Below are 22,495 nucleotides of genomic sequence, written 5' to 3'. Positions count from 1 at the left end.
ATAAACATTTTGTAGCTCTACATTCTTGCTATTACTGTAGTTCCAGGAACCAGTAAGACATTAATGTATCTTTTACCAACCAGTTCTGGTACCTTAGGCTAATCCATAAACAAAACCATTTTTAAAACAAATAATTTTATCTGGGTTTGATGAACTAGCATCTGATATATAAATGCTTGCTTTGAATGATGTTTAGAATACTCTGCTGAAAGAAAAATTTAACCTTCATGCTTTTGAGTAGGCATCAAAAGGGAAATCTGTTGTGTTGGAGAAGAGAAGGATATTAAGGATCCAAGTAGAAATAAAATGAAATGTTAATAATTTAGGAAAAACTATAATAGATCAATGAGAGTATATGGAGAAATATACAAAAGAAATAGGAGGAAACTATGAAATGTTAACATTCTTAGACTGGAATCCAAGCACATAGACATGACCAACGGATATAAAGGACCAGCTGAACATTACTGTGGTTGCCTTGCCAGCAAGAACCCCCTGACTTACTAATGATATTATAATGAGAAAAACCACATGCCAGTGAAGTAAACAATAACTAGGTATATAGTACAATAAGTGCTCCAAGCTTCACCTTAATGAATGGCCTTGGAAGGAGTTTGGGAAAGGTTTGTATAGCAGATGTTAAGGTCATAAGGAAAGGAATTTGGGTTCAAAAAAGGATTTAAAGTGGTGTGTATGCTTTGGAACATCTTGGATATTGCTGTTCTACTGGAATTCCATCTGGCTTCACTGTGGAGAATGTAAACAAAAAATTAAATGCTTGTGGATTCCCATTGTATTACCTGTCCCCCTAGATACCCCTTGCTGAATGGATGGCACGTTGGTCTGGTAATGGTGGAGTTTATCCCTTTGGTGTTTATTTATTTATTTTTTTTAATTTTTTATTTATTTATGATAGTCACACACAGAGAGAGAGAGAGGCAGAGATACAGGCAGAGGGAGAAGCAGGCTCCATGCACCGGGAGCCCGACGTGGGATTCGATCCCGGGTCTCCAGGATCGCGCCCTGGGCCAAAGGCAGGCGCCAAACCGCTGCGCCACCCAGGGATCCCTCCTTTGGTGTTTATTGATGTGAGTTGGAGCAATTGTAGCTGACTGCAGCTAAGATTGACATCACTGCTCCTTTAAAAAAAAAAAAAAGATTTTATTTATTTGAAGAGAGAGTGGGAGTGGGAGTGGGAGGAGGGGTAATGGGAGAGAGAGAAGCAGACTCCCTGCTCAGACTCCCATGCAGGGCTTCATTCCAGGACCCTGAGATCATGACCTGAACCAAAAGCAGATGTTTAATCCACTGAGACACCCAGGTGCCCCGGTCCCTGCTTTTTATAATCTCGGAAAGGTGAAGACTGTGGAGAGTAGAGAGGATAGGGAATCAGCTGATTCTGTGATAGCCAAGACCAGGTCTCTGTGAGCCATATTTTTATGACATAACTTATTATAATGCCTACACTTGGTGGCTAATGCAGCAGGTATTATGTTCTGTTATTTCTGGTTGTATCCTGTTAACTATTGTTAATAGTAACTGTTCTCTAATAACCATAAAGAGAAAATATACTTAACTACTTTATTAACCCCTTAAAATATAACCATTTTTTTTACTAAAGGATGCCATTTTTGTGTTTAAATTATGGGATGGCTTGGTATGACAGCTAGCATTCATAGGTCTTCCTGTTTGCCAGGCAGTACTGAAAGCACATTAGATTGATTAATTCATTTAATCACCTTGTGTTGATTAGCTTATTTAATCTCCAGAAAAATCTCCCTGAAATGGAGGCTGTTATCATAGTCATTCCTATTTATCTATGAAGAAACTGAGACATAGTGGGGTTTAAATAACGTATCACCAGTCCCAGAGCCAGTAAGTAGCAAGATTGGAATTTGAACTCAGGGAGGTGGCCTCCAGAGTCTAGGCACTTAATTACTATATCACATCACCTCTTTGTGTAGGAATTTCAAATATAGAATAGATCCTGGCATATATGTACATTTTCCATTTCTGTGCCCAACTGCAATGATTGAATTTGGATTTTTTTTTTTTTTTTGGAAGTGGAGGAAGGGGAGAGGGAGAGAGAGAATCTTAAGCATGGAGCCTGATACAGGGTTCTATCCTGAGATCATGACCTAAGCCAAAATCATCCTCAGGTTCAACCTGAGATCATGACTTAAGCCAAAATCAAAAGTCAGTTGTTTAACCAATTGAGCCAATTGGGCATCCTGAATTTAGAATTTTTATACATCCTGAATTTGGAATTTTTCTGCTCTTTATATTCATTGACTTGACAGATTAAAATTCAGGGTTATTAATAATACACCAAGTCTCATTTATGTAAGCCTTTCTGAACACCTCTTGTATATAGAAAGCTCTAATAAGAACAGGATTAATAAAGAAAAATAAGACACAACCCCTAATCTTTTGGGGACCTTAAAGACAAGAGAATAAGTAACTTCTCACATACAAAGTTCCTCTTTAAAAGTCCAGTTAGGGGCCACCTGGGTGCAGTCAGTTAAGCATCTGACTCTTGGTTTCTGCTCAGGATGTGATCTCAGGGTTGTGAGATTGAGCCCCCTGACAGGCTGTGTGCTCAGCATGGAGTTTGCTTGAGTTTCTCTCTCCCTCTCTCTCTGCTCCTTCCTCTTCCTATTCTGATAAAAAATAATAATATCTTTAAAAAAAAATCCAGTTAGATGCTGAGAGAATTTGGGGGCTGTTACGGTTTCTGTGGCCTCTGGGGGGTGATGGCCATTGGGCCTTAGAAGAGGGAAGCTGTCCTTATCCCACAGGAAATGGAAAGTTTCAAGTCAGCCAATGAGATAAGTGATCATCCAGGTCAAACCTCTAGCTACTAGGGGCAAATGCACATTTATTGGAGAAACAGGGCAGAGTGGAGGGTGACTAGTGGCTGAGCTGGCCAGCCCCTGGGTGGTAGACCAACTCAAGAAGTAGTAGAACATGTTGCTAAGTGCACAGACTCTAGGGGTTCTCTTGTGTTCAAATCTCAGCTCTGAACCACCTATAGGACCTTAGGTAAGGTTTGTTTGTTTGTTTTTTAAATCTTCTTATGCCTCAATTTCCTCTTCTATAAAGTGAGAATAGTAATAGAAATACCCATCTCATAGGGCTTTCTTGCAGGTTAAATAAGTAAAACAGGTAAGGTGCTTAGAATGATGTCTGACACAGAGTAAGTGGGATGTATTAGCTGTTAGTATTGTTGCTATCACCACTGATAGAGGTAGGAGCCAGTCCAGGGAATCAGACATACAGGGAGAACCAGAGCTTACCTCACTTGGAAGAAATATAAACCCAAGGAACCCATCCCTCCCTCCCTCCCATCTCCCAGAGTACATTTCTCTGATTCCCACCTGTTTCATCTTCTAAAGAAATGTGTGACAATGAAATATGTACATGTACTCTCTCCTCTTAATTAAAGTTATTTGCATGTTAGATAATTCATTGTTAATGTGTCGGCTTTCAAATATTTAACAGATTCTGTTTCTTTGTTGGCCTTGAACCATGGAAACTGGAGCAGGAAGTCAGATGACTGCACTTGTAATTTAAAGAGAAAATTGCATAATCCTCAGTGGTACTGGGGTAGAAATGCCTTACCTTATGTGAAAGTATGGATCTTGTGCCTCTGGTTCTAAGTCTTCTGAGAGGCCTTTTCACTCTTATGTGGAAGCTATGGATGAAAAGTGCCCAGTAAATAAGGTTAATTCTCACTGAGCCATTACAACAGCGGGCATGAACTCCAAGTACCACTCAGCTAGGGCCAGCAGGAACCTCTGCCCTGACCTTGCTGAAACTGTGCCTACTCCAATTGTCATGGGGTGAGGAGCCAAGGGGTTGTGCTGTCCAGAGCCTACACTGTTCTAGACCCTGCTCTGAATATGCAAGACCTTAGAACTCTCTACCCAAATGATCCTGAGGTCTTACCAGTATCTCAGGGTTTGCCTTCCTGAGATGAACTGTCCTCTTAGGGTGTGCAACCTCCTGGTCCAGCACGATGCTGGGGAGTAGCTGTTTGTTAGGGATTGTGGGTGGAGTTGGCTATATCGATAGGTTGTTCACATGCATGGTTGTGAAACTTGCATGGTCTATGGTTCATAGCCCAGGACCAAGCTGGAGTTGGGAACAAATGAACCAGGGATAGGCTGATCTCTTTGAGCCCCTGTGTACTGGTGTTGCACTTCAAAGAGTCCAAGAATTCTAAATTTAAACATGGCCTTCCAGGTCGTTATGAATGTATTATTTACCAAGGTGGAGGGATAGACTATTTAACAGTTGGCTTGATTCATAACTTTTAAGATTTCTTTTTTTTTTTAAAGATTTTATTTATTTATTGACGAGAGATACAGAGAGAGAGCCAGAGACACAGAGAGAGAACTAGGCTTTCTGAAGGGAGCCTGATGTGGGACTCGATCCTAGGACCCCAGGATCATGACCTGAGCCAAAGGCAGATACTTTACCACTGAGCCACCCAGGCGTCTCAACTTTTAGATTTCAGTGTATAGTATGTGGGCTTCCATTTGTACTCTTGTGCAAAACATCACAAATATTAGGGTGGATCTGATTAATGTAGATACATATAAAAAAATCCCGCAACCATGATTGTCTTTACCCACACAGACGTGGCCAAGAAACAGCAGATAATTCAAAAGCAAGAGCTGAGAACTAACAAAATACCACGGATGACTATCCATTACTATTTTTATTCTTCCTTTGCCTTGCAAATAAGATTTATGGGGGGAAAAGTATGATTATAATTAATAAATCAAAGCCAATAATGGGACAGTTTCATTGGAAGAAAAAGTAGAAGAAAGAGGAGGGAAAATCCCCAGACATTGGTTGTATCTGTTCTCTGTCAGCCAAAGCTTGGTGTCTGAAAATTATTGCTGGAATAGCTGGAATTCTTAACAAAAGTTCCAGGAAACCTGGGGGCTTCTGGACAGCATATGTGAGGTTCAGAGGAAAGGAATATTTCATCTTCTGTGAAAGTCACAAGTACGAAGAACAAGGTGTTAACAAGGTAGCAGGTAGGTGTGTCAGGGTGAGCCTGTTTCCTTCTTTTCATGTTTCTTTTATTTTCTCTAGGTGCCTGAAGCCAAGCTTATTGCAGAGAGGAGAGTACCCCTTCCTTCTCCCCTCAGAGTTCCTGGGGGAAAGTTCCAGGTGCGTACTTGGCATGGTGGCATTCCTGGCAGGCACACAACTGCCAACTATTCCTGACCCGGTAGTTCCAACTTCAGCCCAGGGGCCAATTTATTCCTCTAGCACGCACCAGGCGGTGGACACTAGCAATTGCTAGTGTAGAAGAAACTTAGTCTCAAAAATCAGATTCTTTCCATGTAGATTTCAGTCCTGAGGATCAATTGGGGACTCCTTTGGTAAGTCCATCTCAGCCTCCCTGTTGATAATTATTGTGGCCTCTGGCAAATCACTGAATCTCAGTGAGCCTCAGTTTCTTTGTGGGTACCATGACATTAACAAGCTACCTCAGGGGGTTATTGTGAGATTGCCAGCATGGTGCCTGCTTCACGACAGATGAATCTTGAAATGTTTCAGATCCTCTTCCAAATAACATGGTATTTTAAAATTTGGTATGCATTTCTATCAAATGCATATTGTTTCTTTTTTAATTTAGTAAAATTAATATGCAAATAAATTTAAAATTAAATTATTTTAAATAAATTTAAATGATTTCAAAAACAAGTGTCTTGTACCCCTCCCCAAGTTTATTCATTCATTGTCTCTACCTCATGTAGGATGTATAGTGTGGAGAGTAAGTCTAGGAGGAGGGCCAAAATGAAACTAGAGGATGTTGTTTGATTATTTTCTGCCTGTCTTCCAAGGATCTCCTGAGTTAAAAATGCATCTGGCTTCCATTTCCTGCAGAATTTTGCTTATTTGAAATGTTCAAGAAATCAATTGATCCGACTTCAAACAGACTAGGTTTTGCTGGCTGTGTAAAAACCCAAACCTCCACTTGTGTCACTCCCAAGTCTGGACTTCACAAACATCCAGTTCCTTTCGTACCTTAGTAAAGGACTTCTTTTTGGCTGCTTACCCTTTGTGCTGAGAGCCAAGTGTCAGGCTGGGAATTGAGGCAATAAATCTCTGTGATTCCTCATATTTGGAATTTCTCCTGTTGCTTCTGATAAGGAAATGACAGAGTCTCTCAGCTATATGCATGAACCTCAGAGAAATTTGTAATCCAAATCATGTTTTGCTCACAAAATGGAAAGCAAAATGTGCTAAACCTGGCTTTGAGTTAACCCAGATGGTTTTGAGAGCTTGGGTAGTGAGCATAGAAATCATCTTTGCTTTTGACTGGATTGCACTTGGAAATTTTTAAAATGAAAATAAATTCCTCTTTATCTTTTAAAATATTTTGATTAAATCTTTCTCAATTATGAGGGAAGAGGGTAGTTGCAACAAAATTTGTCCTAGGTGAAGTCTTTGTAAAGGATCTTCAACTTTCTGTAGTAAGAATAGACTTCACTGTTGGTCCCATTGCTTCCTCCACCCCCTGCCCATATCTAAGTACTTCTAAGTTTCATACTAAGCCTCAATGACTGGTGGAAATGAATGTGATTTGGGATCAGCAATTCTTCAAAAATGGAAAGTTTTTCCCAAGACCTATCCACATTCTCTGAGATGACTACTGGAGCCAGCCCAGGTCTGGCTAACTCCCGGCATGATCATAGCAAAAAGATATTCCCAAAATTTAAAAAAAGAAAAACTATTTTTTTTAAGTTTCTAGTTGCTTTTGAGTATGTTCTATCCAACAACTTCACCGACAACATTCACTCTCTGGCATTTTAGTAGAAGTGGTAAAAATTTTACTTGGAACAAAAAGCTTCATTCAGCAGCAATCCCTCAGCTCTAGCTCTTCTTTGCCGGAGACCCACACCATACTCAAAGAGGAGATTGTTTTGGTCATCTGCGGTCAGAACCCTGCACAGGCTTGGCTAGCATTGATATGAGGTCAACTAGCAAGTGACTCCTTTCAAAGAACTATGGTTTTGAGCCATACTGTATGAGGAACTCATTGAAAATGAGTTTCTTCCTCTCTACTTAGTCTACAGTCAGTTCCTAATTTGGATTTTGTTGGCACAGGGTAAAATCAATGATTCTGACACATTTGCCATTTAGAATGAATTGGTATATCCATTCTTTTTACCATCGAGGTGATTGGCTTGAGTTTCACTGATTTAACTAACTCTTTTAGTGTCAGGCAGATAAAGGTTTCTGAACTAGTAAAGCCAAGTCATTGTGTGGCTAATAAAAACAGGTTAATCTAAAAAATACCATGTACAATTCATTTTGGAATGTATTTTCTACTTAAGTTTGAACATGAGGGGGTCTAATGTCCTAAGAGTTCATTCAACAAAATATTTGAAGCCATAGAGTGAGAAATCTATCCAAACTTTCCATTTTCACACTTACTTAGTTTTTACTTTTCCTCATGTCCATGCTATGACTTGGGACAGGAGAGATTAGGGAATTATTTTGCAGACATTTTGGGGTTAGAATTCTTTCTTTTGCTTTTTGCACTTATTATGATAAAATTTGGAAGCTCTGAGAGAACTAAGGAGCTATATAGCAAACACAATTCCTTTATTTTGGATTTATTATATTATTTCTTTGGTGTCTACTGTATATTAGGCATTAGAGATGCAGTGACAAAGAATTGCCTGTAAGATTCTTGTTTTCATGGTGCTTGTATTTCAGTGGAGGCAGCCAGATAATAAGCCAAACCAGATCATTTTAGATAGAGGCAAGGACTAGAGAGAAAAGGAACAAGATCTTGTGATTGGATGGGAATGGGATTGATGCAACTTTAAATAGGCTGTCGAGGGAGGGGGGTCTTCTGAGAAGGTGGAAGCTGAATATAATGAAGGATCCAGCCATGTGACCCTGGACAGTGGCAGGAAGAATGCCTAGCAAGTGTCAAAGCTAATTGTAGTCTCTATTTGTGAGAGTGAAATGAGTTAATATGTGTAGAATGCTAAGAACAGTGCCTGGCATCCATAAATGCTGACTGCTTTTCATTTATTAAACAATTCATTGAATACCTACCAGGTGCCAGTGTCAGTGCTAGGTGCAAGGAATTAAGAGTTGCATGGAGACAGTTGCAACTCCAAGGCCTTCACTTCAGACTGGTGCAGTGATTCTCAAACAATATGGTTTACAGACCATCCACATCTTACTCACTGGCATTCTCTTTTTCCAGTCCTCTCCCCAACAGACTCTAACTAGATAGGCTTGGGGACTGAACCAGAAATCCACATTTTCTACAAGCTTGCTCCAGTTGATTCTTAGGCCCATTAAAAGTAGAGAACCATGTCCTAACGGATGGACTGTGACCAACTCGAGGTTCCCTTTAATACAGCATGTGTTATAGCATCAAGTATAATCAATTGTCCCATTTCAAGGAGTAACTCTTAATATGCAAGAGTAGCTTTGCCCAGTTTATGGAGCCATAAATACCATGGAATTATATTTCACAATTAACATTCTGTCATGGTTAGGACTAACTTCTTTGTTGATCTTGAGCTGGCTGAGGATGTTGTGTGTTTTGGATAAATCTGCTTTTTGGCGATGGCTTGGAAAGTTTGCCTGACACTCTTAAGTGTCATTTAAAACCTGCCAAAAAAAATGGCTTTTACCTTTTAGGAAGAATGTGCCAGCCAATGTTTGCCAAAGGCTCTTGTATCCTGGAAGAAATTCTACTTGTAAGTAAGTTTGCCTAACTGAAATTCCTCCTGTGGGCTCCTCCTTGTACCTATTTTTAAAGTGTAATGTCATGAAAAAGGGAGATGGGAAAGTTTTATTTTATCATCTCTCCTTGGTTTTCTACTAGAATGTATCCTATTCATTTTCTCACTTTATAATGACTTCTATACATTTCTAAAAGGTCTTAGATAGAAGGATCTCAAAGAATATTTGATATAAGGACAGATTCATGCTCATCTACTTGAGACTGAGTGCTAACAGTCTCTTACACCTGTACTGGACCCCAGGCCAGTTTAGCTGTGTAGGTGAGGCTTCCAGTATTTTCCTAAAGAAGCCTTGGTCTGGGAATGGATGTATCCCATTTAGCTCCATTTTAAGTTCTTATTTTCCCCCCTTTACTCATTTCCATCCATAGCTATTCAACAGCTATGGCCAGATAGAATGATGACAATGGAAAAAAAGCTGCCCCTGAGGATGAGGTCAAAAGTGGTAGGGGTGAATGAACTGATGTAAGCTTAAGGAAAATTTGAATCTCAGACATGGATCTGAGAATCTTAGAATTGAGAGGGTGATAGAAAAACAAACAAACAAACAAGCAAACAAACAGGTTTTAGGGCCGCATTCAGTTATTCAGATTTTTTATTTAACTCTTCAGGTTGGTATGGTAATCCTCCTCACCAAGAGTATGGAGAATGGGTAGAAAATGTAGATAATAATAATAATAATAATAATAATAATAATAATAAATAAATAAATAAAAAAGAAAATGTAGACCACATAAAAATCAGTGAAAGATCAAGATCAAGATCCACTAATACCCAGTCAATGTCTGTGAATCATATCAATATGTAGGGCAGTGACAGCTCAACTATGACACCAGAGAAAGAGTATATTTATTAGACAAGTCCTGTTCCTTCAGAGAGAAACTTTTCTTGTTATTTTGATTAGGTTTCACCCAATAATATGGCTTTTTTTTTTACACAAATAGAAAAGATTCCTTTCCTTTCTTAGATTTAATCATTTATTCAGGCTTTTCTGTATTTATACATGCAGTGAAGATTTACTCGGTCGGTGCTCAGTGTGTGCCAAGTACAGTTCTAATTGCTGGGGATGCAATAATAAAGAAGACAGAAGGGCCCCTGTCCTTACAGTTTATACACCATTAAATTTCATTTATTTTTCTTCTACAAAAATGATCATAGCTAGTTACTATCCATCAGACAAGTGAAAATGTTGAAAGGAGCTGTTCTCTGTGTAAATGGAGACCTGACAAAATGACTATAGTTCTAATTTCCTTGGAATTTGGTGTCCTTTTAGTGTTCTCTGAATATGAATCAAATAATTTCTGTGTCCATTTAAAAACTCCTGTTTACTCAGATTTGGCTCCATCCCAGACTTACTGGTGATTTTGGCTAAGTCTTTGAACTCCAAAAGTGTTTTCTTGCTCTTATCAATCATGCATGGGTGATGTGATGGCACTGTCCCCAAACTCTGAGGCCAATCACAGTACAACATAGCTGCCTGACCCAGTTCAAGACTGTGGTTCCCACAAAGGGGCCACTGGCTCACAAACCCAGCACATTTCTTCCCTGATTCCACTGTAATATTTCTTTCTCAAGAGTATAAACCCCAGGCCGATATTTAACATTCCTTTGAACTGAACCGTAGATTTGTACCTTGTACTTCTTGAGAGCCTGGAGAGCTATGCTTCCATTATTCATATTTATAAACATGTCGTAAACAGAAGGCATGGTTTTGTAATTCTCTAGTCACGGGTCTTTGAAACTATTTGACAAAAGAACATTTAGAAACATCACACCAGCTGAGGCTGATCGTCTGGCTCAGAATTCTGTGGGTGGGATTCCACATGATAGCAGAGTATCCTCGTTGGTATACATGGCTCATTCTTTAAAAAGTGGAAATGTAGCTTAAAGATTCTTGAATTTAAAAATTCTGAAATTAGACTAATTAATACAATGAGAGGGTGAGAGGGTTACAAGTTTTGGAAAATGGTGCTACTACTTATCCAGTTGCTCAGGCTCAAAGTTTCAGAGACATTCTTTTTTTTTTTTTTTTTTTCCGCATCAAACATTGAGAGGTTATGCAGCCCTTTTTCAGATTTATATTTATTTTGATAAGTGCATAATAACATTCCAGATTTAAATTTTGAGGTAAGCTATGATTACATGACATTGCATGACTCGCAAAAGATAACGTTGAAAAACTAATTTATTTCTCTAAAAAATAGTTTCTCAGAGTTATTGCAGTTTTTAAGGTCTGATATTATTTGGATAGCAACAATGCTTTTTCCCCCCTTCCTTTGCTCTCTTTTCCGTTTTTTTTTTTTTTTTTTTTTTTGTAGTAAGAACAGGTAACATGGGAACTACCTTCTTAATCAGTTTTTAAGTGTATGGTACAGTATTAGCAATAAGTACAATGTCAAATGGCAGATCTTGGGAACTTAGTCATCTTGTACAACTGACACTTTATATGCACCTAATAGCAACTCTCCATTCCCCCTCACCCCCACCGTCCCTGGCAACAACCATTCTATTTCTGCTTCTATGAACTGGACTATTTTAGATAACTAGGAAATGTTCTTGATATGTCCTTTTCTCACACAGCCAATGCATCAGCAAATTTCAGGACCTTTCCAAAGACATGCATCCTGAGCCACTATTCCTAAGGCACCATCATGTTTTTCCTGGATCATTGTTTTAGTCCCTTACTGGGACTGGGAGGAGGAGGCCCTACCTCCACTCTCACCCCCGTCTGGTCTGATCTGCCTGGAGAAACCAGACCGATGATTTAAAGACATAGACGGGGCCCTATCAAAACCATCTCATGTCACCCTACTGAAGATCCTAGGAACTCTGAGTTGCCTCATAGCCTGTAAGGCATGCATACTATGGTACTGGCCTCTTCACAGACACCGTCTTGTTAGTCATCGTGCTCCAGCCAGTGGTCTCCTTGCTATTCTGGAACAGGCTTGGCTGGCTCCCAACCCTAGGACTTTCCGCTTGCTTCTCTCTCTGCCTGAACTCCCTCCCACATATCTGCACAAACTCACCTTCTTTGGACCTCTGATCAGATGTCATCTCCTCAGAGAGGTCTGCCTGGATCTTCTGATTCAAAGCAATGCTTGCAACTCCCCTGGTAATGGTCTTCCTTCATTACCAGGCACAGTATTACATATTTATTTGTTTTCTTGTTTATTGTTTTCTCTTCAACTAGATAGAGTGTAAGCTCTGAACTTGGAGTGTCATTTCTGATGCCATTCGTTGCTAAATCCCCTAAACTTAGAACGGTGCCAGGTACATAGTAGATTCTCAACAAACATGTGTTTGTAATACTTTTTACTATGCTTAAGGTCTAATTAATCTTTTACTTCTAATCATATTTGTACAAGGGACTTATTTTTAATTCAGAGTATCAGAGGGTAGTCACTTTGTGTCAAGATTTTATTGTTGAAAGAAACTATAATTGTGGGGCAAGCATAGATCTAATAATTGGGATATGGGTCTTCAACTATTCACTTATTTCTTTGAAGTTGATTTAAAAAATCTGTGCTTCAATTTCCCTTATTTCTCAAATAAGTTTGTGATAATAAAATTTATCTAACTTGATTTTGAGTTTGCTGTGATGATTAAATATATGTAAGTAGTTGGAATGACATAAAAATTTACTAAAGTGAGATAGTGATATTTTATTCTACTCTATTTTAATTATTATCCTTTATTTCTATAGCTCTGTCCACATGTTTATTTTCCTTCTTTATAGAGAATATTTATATCAGCAGATCTTAGCATATTATAAATACACAATACAAAGAAACCACTAGTACTTTATTTTGGTAACCATTCTGTAGTGTTTGGTTTATTGAGGTAAGAAATAGTTTAGTAACAGAAGTCTTAGATAAGAAGCCAAAAGAATTAGCAAGGACCGGGCTTTTAAATCCAAGCAAATCTCTGATAAAAGTATGAAGTGAAGGAGGTTGAACTTCAATTCCACCAGCAAAGATGTGAATTTTCTGCAGAAGCCCTTTGGTGAGGACTCCTAGGAGTCTGGAAGAGGCAGGAGTGCACAGTTCAGGTGCACAGGCCAAGTCCAGCATCCAGGAAGACAAGGGAAATGTAAATCTCCCTGAGTGAGCTCTTCACTCCACTGCAAATGCCATGAGTGTTATTTACTGCGCTTCTGGACAATAGACCAGAAAAACAAATCCTCTGTCCTGGCTCTTCTCCCACATGTAGGACCATTTAAGACAAACCAATATGAATACTGCCCATCATCTCTGCATTTGCTCTTGGGATCACATACACTGGATAACTCTAAATTTCAATCTGATTGTAAAGAATTCTCAATGTAAATTACATTCTAATTTTATTTCTACTGTATGAAAGTGGAGCCCAGAAACGTTAAGCAAGTTGTCCAAAGTTGCAGAACAAGTTGGAAGTTGATTTCAAGTTGTTGCTCTTTTTGTTGCATTACAGTGACTTTGTGTAGATAGAAGCATGTCTTTATGTACACGTATTGATTTCATTTGGAAGAATCAGAAAAAACTCATTGCTTCAGTATGTATTTTATGAGATTTTTTTTCAGATACTGACCTGGGACCTGATAACTATTTATAGGTAATAATTGTTTTGGTGACTATTTTAAATTGTCAATATGAAAGAGGCTGGCTAGACTAATCCCTTTCCAGGAGCTGTCTAGGTTCAATTCCAGCTGTATCACTTTACTGGTTGCACAACCTCAGTCAAGTTTCTTAAATCTTTTTTTTTTTGTACATTGCAGTTATATTCCCTTTCTGGTAAAATGGGGATAATAATTGTATCTATCTCATTGGGTTGCTGTGTATAACTGAACATATAAAAAGTATTAGCTCTGTGCCTCGTGCATAGTGCTTTATATATATTTATTTTTAGAGCACCTAGATACAAATGAAGACAACCAGAGCACGTTAGAGTTTATTCTTAGGGTTCTCATCTTGAACATAATTTTGTAAAAAAAAAAAAAAAAAAAAGAAAAGAAAGAAAAGAAAAAACAAAAGAAAGAAAGAAGGAACGAACAAACGAACAGTGTCCAAAAGAAAGCACTTCATTGTAGTCTCTAGATGCAGTAATTCAAAACCATCACTAGATGGCAATTTTAATCCATTGTTACTTCAGCGGCAGTGGGTTTTAGTGGATGGGTCAAACCCTGGAATCTATTTTCTGTGCTCAGGCTGCCTCTTCCCCATGAGGTGGGCCTTTAACAGGACCGTTTGCCTTCTGCGGCCACTCTTAGGACCTACCCACAGGCTCCCAGTCCTGTGGCAACCTCACAGAAGCCTGGGTTTATCTGCCTCCATCCTTTTGTGAATTTGCATATCAGAAGTGCTCTTGGCCAGGGGACTACAGGACAGTGTCACAATCTTGTGTTAAGATTAATCAATGAATCTCAAAATGTGATCCTTCCACTGGTAGCTTCAGCATCACCTGGGAGCTTGTTAACATGCAAATAACTTGGTTCCCCTCTCAGACCTGCTGCCCAGAAATAAGTGTTTTAACAAGGCCTCCTGAGGATTCTGAGGTCTGCTAAAGTTTGAGAACCACTGAGAGGAACCAATGTTTAGCATCATATAAATGTTGGCAGTGGCAGATCCTCAGAGAATATTTTGCACAACCCGCTCATCTTGCTGAGAAGGAAACTGAGCCCAGGGAAGTTAAATGACTCACTAAAGACCACAGGGTAGGCTTGTGGCAGAGTCAGGTCACAGGGACTGCCAAGTTGCATCCCCCAGCTTTTCCCACCCTCATCCAATTTCCCCTTCAAAACTAAGACTACCAAGTACACATTCTAGCCTGATTCCTACTCATGAAGAGGAAAAAAAAACCCTTATCTTTTGTACAGGAGTTGGTTCATTCATTTCAATTGACCTTTCTGCAGGGATAAAAAATGGAGTGTGATGCATTTTCAGTCCTAGGTGTGTGTGTATGTGTGCATGTGTGTCAGAAGTGAGGAGGATCAAGTAAAAAAAAAGTCACATCCTCAATTGCTAGGAAAGGCATATATGCAGGGCACCCTGGGAAACAGGTGAGCACAGTTAAGACAGGCAAAGGGATTAGGGAAGCTGTAAGAGGAGGAAGCTTCAGAGCTGAACTTTGGGGGTTGGTATGGAGGAGTTCATCAGGAGAAGCAGGGAAAGGATATTCAAAAAGAAAGATCGGCATGTGCCAGGGCATGGGGCCATGAACCAGTGTGGGGAACCACAAGAGTTTGGTCTGATGGAGGGGAAGGGTGCATGTGGAGGAATTACCACGTTATAAATAATAATGATATCACTATGACTACTAATAGCTGACACTTACTGAATATTATGCACCAAGTATTGCACTAAACATTTTATATCTACTGTTAATTTAATCCTTAAACAACTTTGTGAGAGTCTACTCTTATTCCTATTTTACAGGTGACAATTTTCATAGATGACAACAGAAATAATTTTCCTTAAAATCAAGTGTTACTATTTCTTAGATAGACATTGAACTGGGAAAAAGAGCCTTAAATACTTACTTGTCCCACAATGATCTCCATAATGCATAGTAAGTATATATTTTTGAAGTAAGAGGAATGTGTGTTCAATAAATATAATTTTATTGTAAGCATATTTTTCATAAATGCATAAAATCAGGAGGATTTCGACAGCCTTTCTTTTTTAATTCATGGAATGAATGTCCCATTATTCTTTGGTCTATCAGAAACTGGAAGTAGCCAGTTTCTCATCATAATAGATGATTTGTGTCTGAAAAACGGCAAAGAAAGCTCATTCAATTATTTGACTCACTGAAGAAAGGAAGCTAAGTAATGAATGAGTGATCTGGTCTGAAATCATTGGCTTTGTTATATTTTTGGTTTTTACTGTATAAACATTCACTGTGAATGTGCTTTTTACGTATTATATGGATATTAGTCAATATAGCATCTCTTCTTCCTTGCAGAGCAACCTTCCTTACCCACAACCAAACTAAAAACTCAAGTTACAAAGTTCTTGGTAGGATTTGGAATACCTAGCTCTTTCTAGGTAAGCTTCCAGAACTTCCTGGATTCTTTGGGATATTTTTCAGTATTTTCACTTTTTACCTTAGAAATTAATTTTTCTGCTTCTTAGTTTTCTCATCTGCAAAATATTGGTATTTGATGAGATAATCTAGAAGGCTCCTTTCTATGGATTTATGACTTAATGATTAAATGGCCCAAAGAACTCATTTCTGAGTTTTTTTGGTAGTAAAATTTTAGTGTTATTTCCATAAAGGAGTTATCAAACCAAATATTCGTTCATGAATTTTTAATTGGGATGCCTAAAATACTCTACACTTCACTTTTTAGGATCACTTAGACCTTATCCAGTTCAAAGATGTGATTATATGATATAGTCCCACAAGACACTTTGTACATCTCCAGGGCTAAGAGCTAGGGCCAGTTTTAAGGAGACACCATTGGAAATGATGGATGGCCAATTTATTTCAAGGTGGAAGGGTTGCACTTTACATGATGATGTTCTTTTCTGATGGCTGCAATAACCATTTAGACCTCAGGGCCCATATTATAACCTTGATCTTTCCACTTGTGTTCACAGCTGAGGACTTTCTCAAGAAAATCCAGAAAACCTAACCCTGTTTACCTTTCTTGTCTAGAGAATTTGAATAGTCCACAGGGTGCTTTATCTTGAACCAAAGGAAGGGCAATAATGCCCGAAAGGAGAACCTATAAAATGTATTCTTATTTCTAAATTTTGTGATTGAGAAGAAAATTTGCATTTTACTCCTCTCAGACAGTTTTTGCCTTTCTCATTTATAGGTAGTTTTGGAGTCGATTACAAAAGTTTTTCTATTTACTTATTATAAAAGCAGTGCATGAAACTATTACAGAAAAGTGTAATAACACAGAGATGTCTAAGATTCTGCTACCCACAGTTGGCTATTTTCCTTTTCCTTTTTCTTTATTCTAGGTGATCAAGGACATTAAGGAGCTGGCAACAAGTTCTACATTATATTTTGAAACCTGCTTTTAAAAATTAATATATAATTATCTAATTTATACAATTTTTAATATCTACCTTCAAAGGTAACATACGATTATTATTGTATTAAAAATTATAAAACTCTTCAATTTTCACTGTTTTGTGATTTTCAGTGCCATTCTGATTTAAGTCCCTTTCTGTTTGTTTTCATTCTCCTTTTTCCAGAAAATATTTAAGATTATTTCAGCCCACTTTCCTCCAAGTGGGTATATATAATATGTACAGGAAAATGCACCTCTGAAATTCATACCACACTGTTTTTGGGTTTCTGTTTTTTTGTTTTGTTTTGTTTTGCCTTTTTAACATGAGACTTTTGCTTTACAAACAACAGGCACATGTCGACACACTGGGAGAAGCATCATAAAGATTTCTGTCATAACATAAAGAAAAATATTGTACATAAAGAAAATAACAAAAAATTTTGTTGAAATCTTTAGAAAGTGAAGAGTAACTCCTCCTTCATATAGTCTTCTTTATAAGTATGTATTTTTCAAAAACATGTTCATAAGCCTACCAGCTTTGAGGGCAGAGCTCTGGTCTTATTACCCAATATTCCTTCAGTGTCTAGAAGCTTCCTGATCCATTGTATTTGCTGGATAAACCCTTGTGGAGTTGAAATGAATAGAAATAGAATAAATTCCAAATGTTTTAGTATTTTGTGATAGGTTGCATTGTGATTTCTAATAGCATTGCAGTAAGAGGCAGCAGTGGTGAAGAGCTTAGCTTCTGTTCCCTGCTGCTAATTTTCAAATCCCCAAATGAAATAATCTTGATCTAACTCTCAGCATAGCGCTGAGTCCACATGATGCCAAGTAGATATTAGCTTTAAATTATTTGAACTATTTTTTTGCTATATATATATTTTTCTCCTAAGTGAAAACCCATTTTTTCCTGAGAACTTTCAGTTAGATTTTTCAAAACAGGAATAAGCTCCTTCTTTAGAGGTTATACATAAAATGTCTTAAAGAGTTGGTAGGGGGAATAAAATAGGCCATATTTTATAATAAATTTATATATAATTACTATTTTACATTGCCTGTATCACCTAATACTCTAATGTTTCATTCACTCATAATATTTAATGGGAATGTATTTTAAAATAAAGTGTGCTACAGAGTCATAAATATAATTTATAGTTCTTTCCATGGTACTTTTAGTCTAAGCCTTTCAAGCATTCAGCAAGTATAACATGACTGCTTTTTTTTTTTTTTTTTTTTTAACATGACTGCTTTTAATGAGTGAACAATTTGAGGCATCAGCTAATGGAATCTGACATTTCCCCTGCATGCAGAAGGTGTTTAAGAAGGACCAAACTGCAACTATGAATCTGCATTGCTCTATGTTTAACAGAATCTTTGGAAATTTGTCTCAGCCACATCAAGACAGGTGCATACAGTTTTCCCAGTGTGAAACAAACAATGTAAACAATGGAATCCCCTAGTCCTCTCTGCCCAAAACAAACAGTATGAACCATTCAGACAATAGAAACAAAGAGAAATATAGATGACTTCACATTTTCTAGTAGCCACATTAAAAAAGTTAAAAGAAACAGGTGAGAATAATTTTAATATTTTATTTAACTCAAGATATCCAGAACACTATCATCTTAATGTGCAATCAGTATAAGAGGTATTGAGATATTTTAACATTCTTCTTTGTTTTCATTCAAAGTCTTAGAAATCCCACATGTATCTTACATTCACAATACATCTCAACTGGGACTAGCCACATTTCAAGAGCTCAGTACCCCCTGTGGCTCATGGCTACCTTATTGGGCAGTGTTGCTCGGTTTCAGCTCTGGAGGCACCAGAGGGTGGCGGTGTATAGAGGTGAGAAGACAAAGACCAGCTTGGAGTCATGTGTGCCTGTTCCTGGCTCTGACATCTGATATAGAAATGGCTGTGAACAAGTGATTTAGTGTCTCTGGGTCACAAATTTCTACTGTCTATAATGGTGGTTGTTAGTAACTGCCATACTCCTCTTAGGAGGCTGGGCGGGGTGGGAGGGCAGGGGGCATGGGGAAAAAAGATTAAATAAGATATTGTATGTGTAAGTGCTCTACTAGATCTTAAAGCACAATACATATGTAAGGCATTATTGCCCTTGTTATTGTAGATTTACTCTCAAGACTTGCCCAAGGCCACATTCCCAGTTGGTAGGAGAATCAAAGATAGAATCTGAGGCTTCTAACTTCCAGCCATCTGCTTCAACTAAAGGCTGTTCGTACCAAGCTAGCTTTAAAACAAAACAAAACAAAACAACAAAACAAAACAAAAAAACCCTCCAAACCTTTCAATTAAAAAAATAAATAAGGAAGAGGGTGTCAGTAACAACCATATTAAATAGTTAGGGTCTCCTTGACCCTATGACAGTTCATATGTTTTGAAGTTAAAATTATACATATAAGATATTCATATACTTATATATCCAAATTACAACCATCAAGGATTGGACTTTATTGCTGTCATATAACATAAAACCCCACGTTCTTCAGTGTTTCAAACAACTTCTAAATTGAACTGTGGTTTCCCTTCTATTTACCTCCAAATTATAGTACATGAAAGACCTTCTGCAGTGGGCTTGATTAATAAAACAGACATGGATCAATTCAGCAGGTTTTCCATGACTATTTTCGGTTACAGATGTACCTCCTTATTTCCCATGTGTGAGAGACACCTCTCTAGTGTGAATCTAAGAGACACACTAATCTCTGAACAGAAAGTTGGAATAATTCAATTCAATCCATACTATTTAAGTGCTCACTGTGTATAAGGCACATTAGGCATTTTAATGAGCGAAAGGAGTTTATTTCCATGATAACTGTCACTTCTAGATGTATGTTATTTAACTGGAAAAAAATATGGAATCTGTCTACCAAAATGGCTATGACATATGACTCAGCCATCTATAATTCAGAAACTAAGAAAGATGACTAGAAGGGTAATTCAAGATTACTCAAAAATAATTTTAAAAGTTACATTCTTTACTTTTGAAGGGCACACGGAGGATTAGTTACCATGACCTATTTCCATTTTCCTAACTGTAAGTCTATCATGGTTTTCATATTTACATTTTTATTTTCTACATTCATTTCAAATGAATTTCTTCATAGAACTTTAAAGCCACACAAAATATCTAGAGCTTTATACTGTGTGAAATTAGGCACAAACCAAGTTCGTTTTCACTAGAAGAAACCCATTCAAAAAGTTCTTTATTCTTTCTTCTGTCAAAATTCCTTCATAAAAATGACTTTCGGCTGGTTATTTTTATTAGAAAACTATCATATACAAGCTTTGGGCCTGCCTGAGTTGATGACCGTGTTGAATTAATGTAATTTTTATTTTCATTTGCTGAATCATTGCTGTTGACTATTGAATGAAATCTTTTTTTTGAGTAACCTTCACGTTTTATTGCTTTTGCACCCTAGTTTAAAAACAAAGCTTAATTTTTTAAAAGTCCAATAAAATGTATTTTTGATATTTCCACCATAACTTTACAAGTAGTTCCTCTACCCTATAATACCACCTCCTGCATTTTTATGATTTAGTTTAACATTATTATTGCAATTTTTTACTGGGTGAGCCCATCAATGTCCTTGGCAGCAAGATTTTGTTACAAGAAATCCAGAAGCTAAGCCTGTAGTTGATTGCGACAATTATAAAATTTCTCTGGATTGAGTTCAGAGCCTTATCCTGACATTATGAATGTGACAGAGTCATACCTCCTTCATCAGCTTTTCCAAAATACACGGTTGGTTTGAGTCCTATAAGCTGTTGCTTAAAAGGACATCTATTTTTTATTCAATGGTTTTGCATTATAAATATTTCATTTGATTAACATCTGGCTTTGATGGAATCCAGCCAAAACAATTAGAGGTACCTGTAGTAAAAATGTGATACTTCAGGAAAATTACTAATGTATTTGCATTTGCATTCAAAAACTCTGAATGAATTCATTTAAGACAGGATGTGGTCATGTGGCATTAGCTGTAGGGCCCAATGCTACACTTTTCTTTTTGTTCAAGTGCACCTTGAGTGAGAATGTAAAAATCTGAGGAATCTTAACTATTCATTCTTCAAATTACTAAATAAAATGAAATTGACTATGAAAAGCCATTGTACTATCCATATTAGGAAATATGGAGTTGGGTGTCCAAAAGTCACACTTAAGACCAGGCAGTGGTAATAAGCAGAGGATGGCTGCAAATACTATGAGATAATGTCTACTCGTCAGAAATAATGGTGAGGATTTTTTTTTCCAATCAAAGTTCAAAAATTAATGATGTACTTTATATTTTAATTGCTTCAACTAAGAGATCAGTTAAAGAATTATTGGCATACTGTTGTTTTTTAATTGTGGATATATTCAATATTGCACATGTATAGAACTGTATTTGTTATATTCTCTGTTTCAAACATCCTAGACTGCCATTAGGAAAATTCAGTACATGTCACCAGTCATCTGAAAGGAATCATTTCTTCATTACAGCTCATAACTTAAAACTATAAAGTATCAACCAGAAAAAATAAAAAGACACAAAACGTTGGTCCAATTAAGAGAAACTTGATAATGGCATAAAAGCACATACAGACATGACTGGGAGATGATAAGATTATTTCAATTTTCCCATTTGCACTGGAATTATTTATTTTACAAATCTCCAGATCTTTTATTACTTAAAACCCTCTGCTGAATCATGAAAAGAAGCTTAAGTTAGCAATTTTCCTCTGCAAAATCTAGCTGCTAGCATCTGGTGAACACTTGGATACCTAGTCAGGTCCTATGGAAATAATTATTTTAAGACTATTCAACATGCCTGGGCTTAAAAATCAGCTAGAATCACACTCTGCACATGTATTGTACCCTGGGGGATTTTAAAACCTGGCATTAGCCATGGTCTCAAGGCTTTTGCAGCAGTGAAGATGGGGATGGGACACAGGACCTGCAGGCAAGCCGGATACCTCTGTGTCTGCCAACCGTCCCCCGTGCTCTGGGACCGACCACCCAGGGCTGGCCCGCTACACCACCTTCCATTGTTTCTCACACTTACATTTAGACTTGGCTGGCCAAGAACTGGTGTCCTTGCTTATGCCTTCCTGTGGCACACCTGGAGCTGGTTTCTGTCTCTGCACCAGATGCTGTTACACTTCCAGAACAGCTTCTGAGGTAGAAAAAAGAGGATACTTTGACTCAATTGGAAGACAACAAGTAAGCTGAATTATCATCAAAGTATATTATTTTGGGATCAAAGGAGAAATCATATAATAGAAATGCATAAATACATACTTCAATTAAAAAATGCTATTATTGACCAAAACGTAAGTGCACATTTAGGAGATATTAGAGATCCTTGTATACTGTTTAGGAGAGAATAATCTTTTTGTGTTTCTACATATACAAATATGCACTTATTTGTTTTAACACACATGCTATAGAGAGTTTTTGTCTAGATAATCTATTGTACATCTTTATTCCTTTTCATGGATATTATTATGTGTTGTCATTAAATTATTTCTCATTAACACAGATTTGAGCTAATTTAGAAAGGATTTGGCATTAGCTACAGAGGAAGCAAATTTTTGAAGAAATAATGCCTAGGGGAGAAAGGTTAGATTTATTTAAGAAGAGTAAACTTTCCCAGCAACATATTTCCATCTAATTTGCATACATCAGTATTTG

The 22,495-nt window shown here is 37.5% G+C and overlaps 1 protein-coding gene across 1 annotated transcript in view; it reads right to left on the bottom strand.

Annotated features, from left to right (window-relative positions):
• Positions 1–22,495, bottom strand: part of COL8A1 (collagen type VIII alpha 1 chain) — a 141,283-nt gene that overhangs the window by 30,500 nt on the left and 88,288 nt on the right. The window contains exon 2 of the mRNA XM_025989923.2: positions 21,867–21,977. The gene's annotated coding sequence lies outside the window, so the exon portion shown is untranslated. The remainder of the gene's footprint in view (positions 1–21,866; positions 21,978–22,495) is intronic.

The sequence above is a fragment of the Vulpes vulpes genome, chromosome 1 (assembly GCF_048418805.1).
Source record: "Vulpes vulpes isolate BD-2025 chromosome 1, VulVul3, whole genome shotgun sequence".
Lineage (NCBI taxonomy): Eukaryota > Metazoa > Chordata > Mammalia > Carnivora > Canidae > Vulpes > Vulpes vulpes.
The sequence above is the reverse complement of the archived record's forward strand: the minus strand, read 5'-3'. Positions and strand labels throughout refer to the sequence as shown.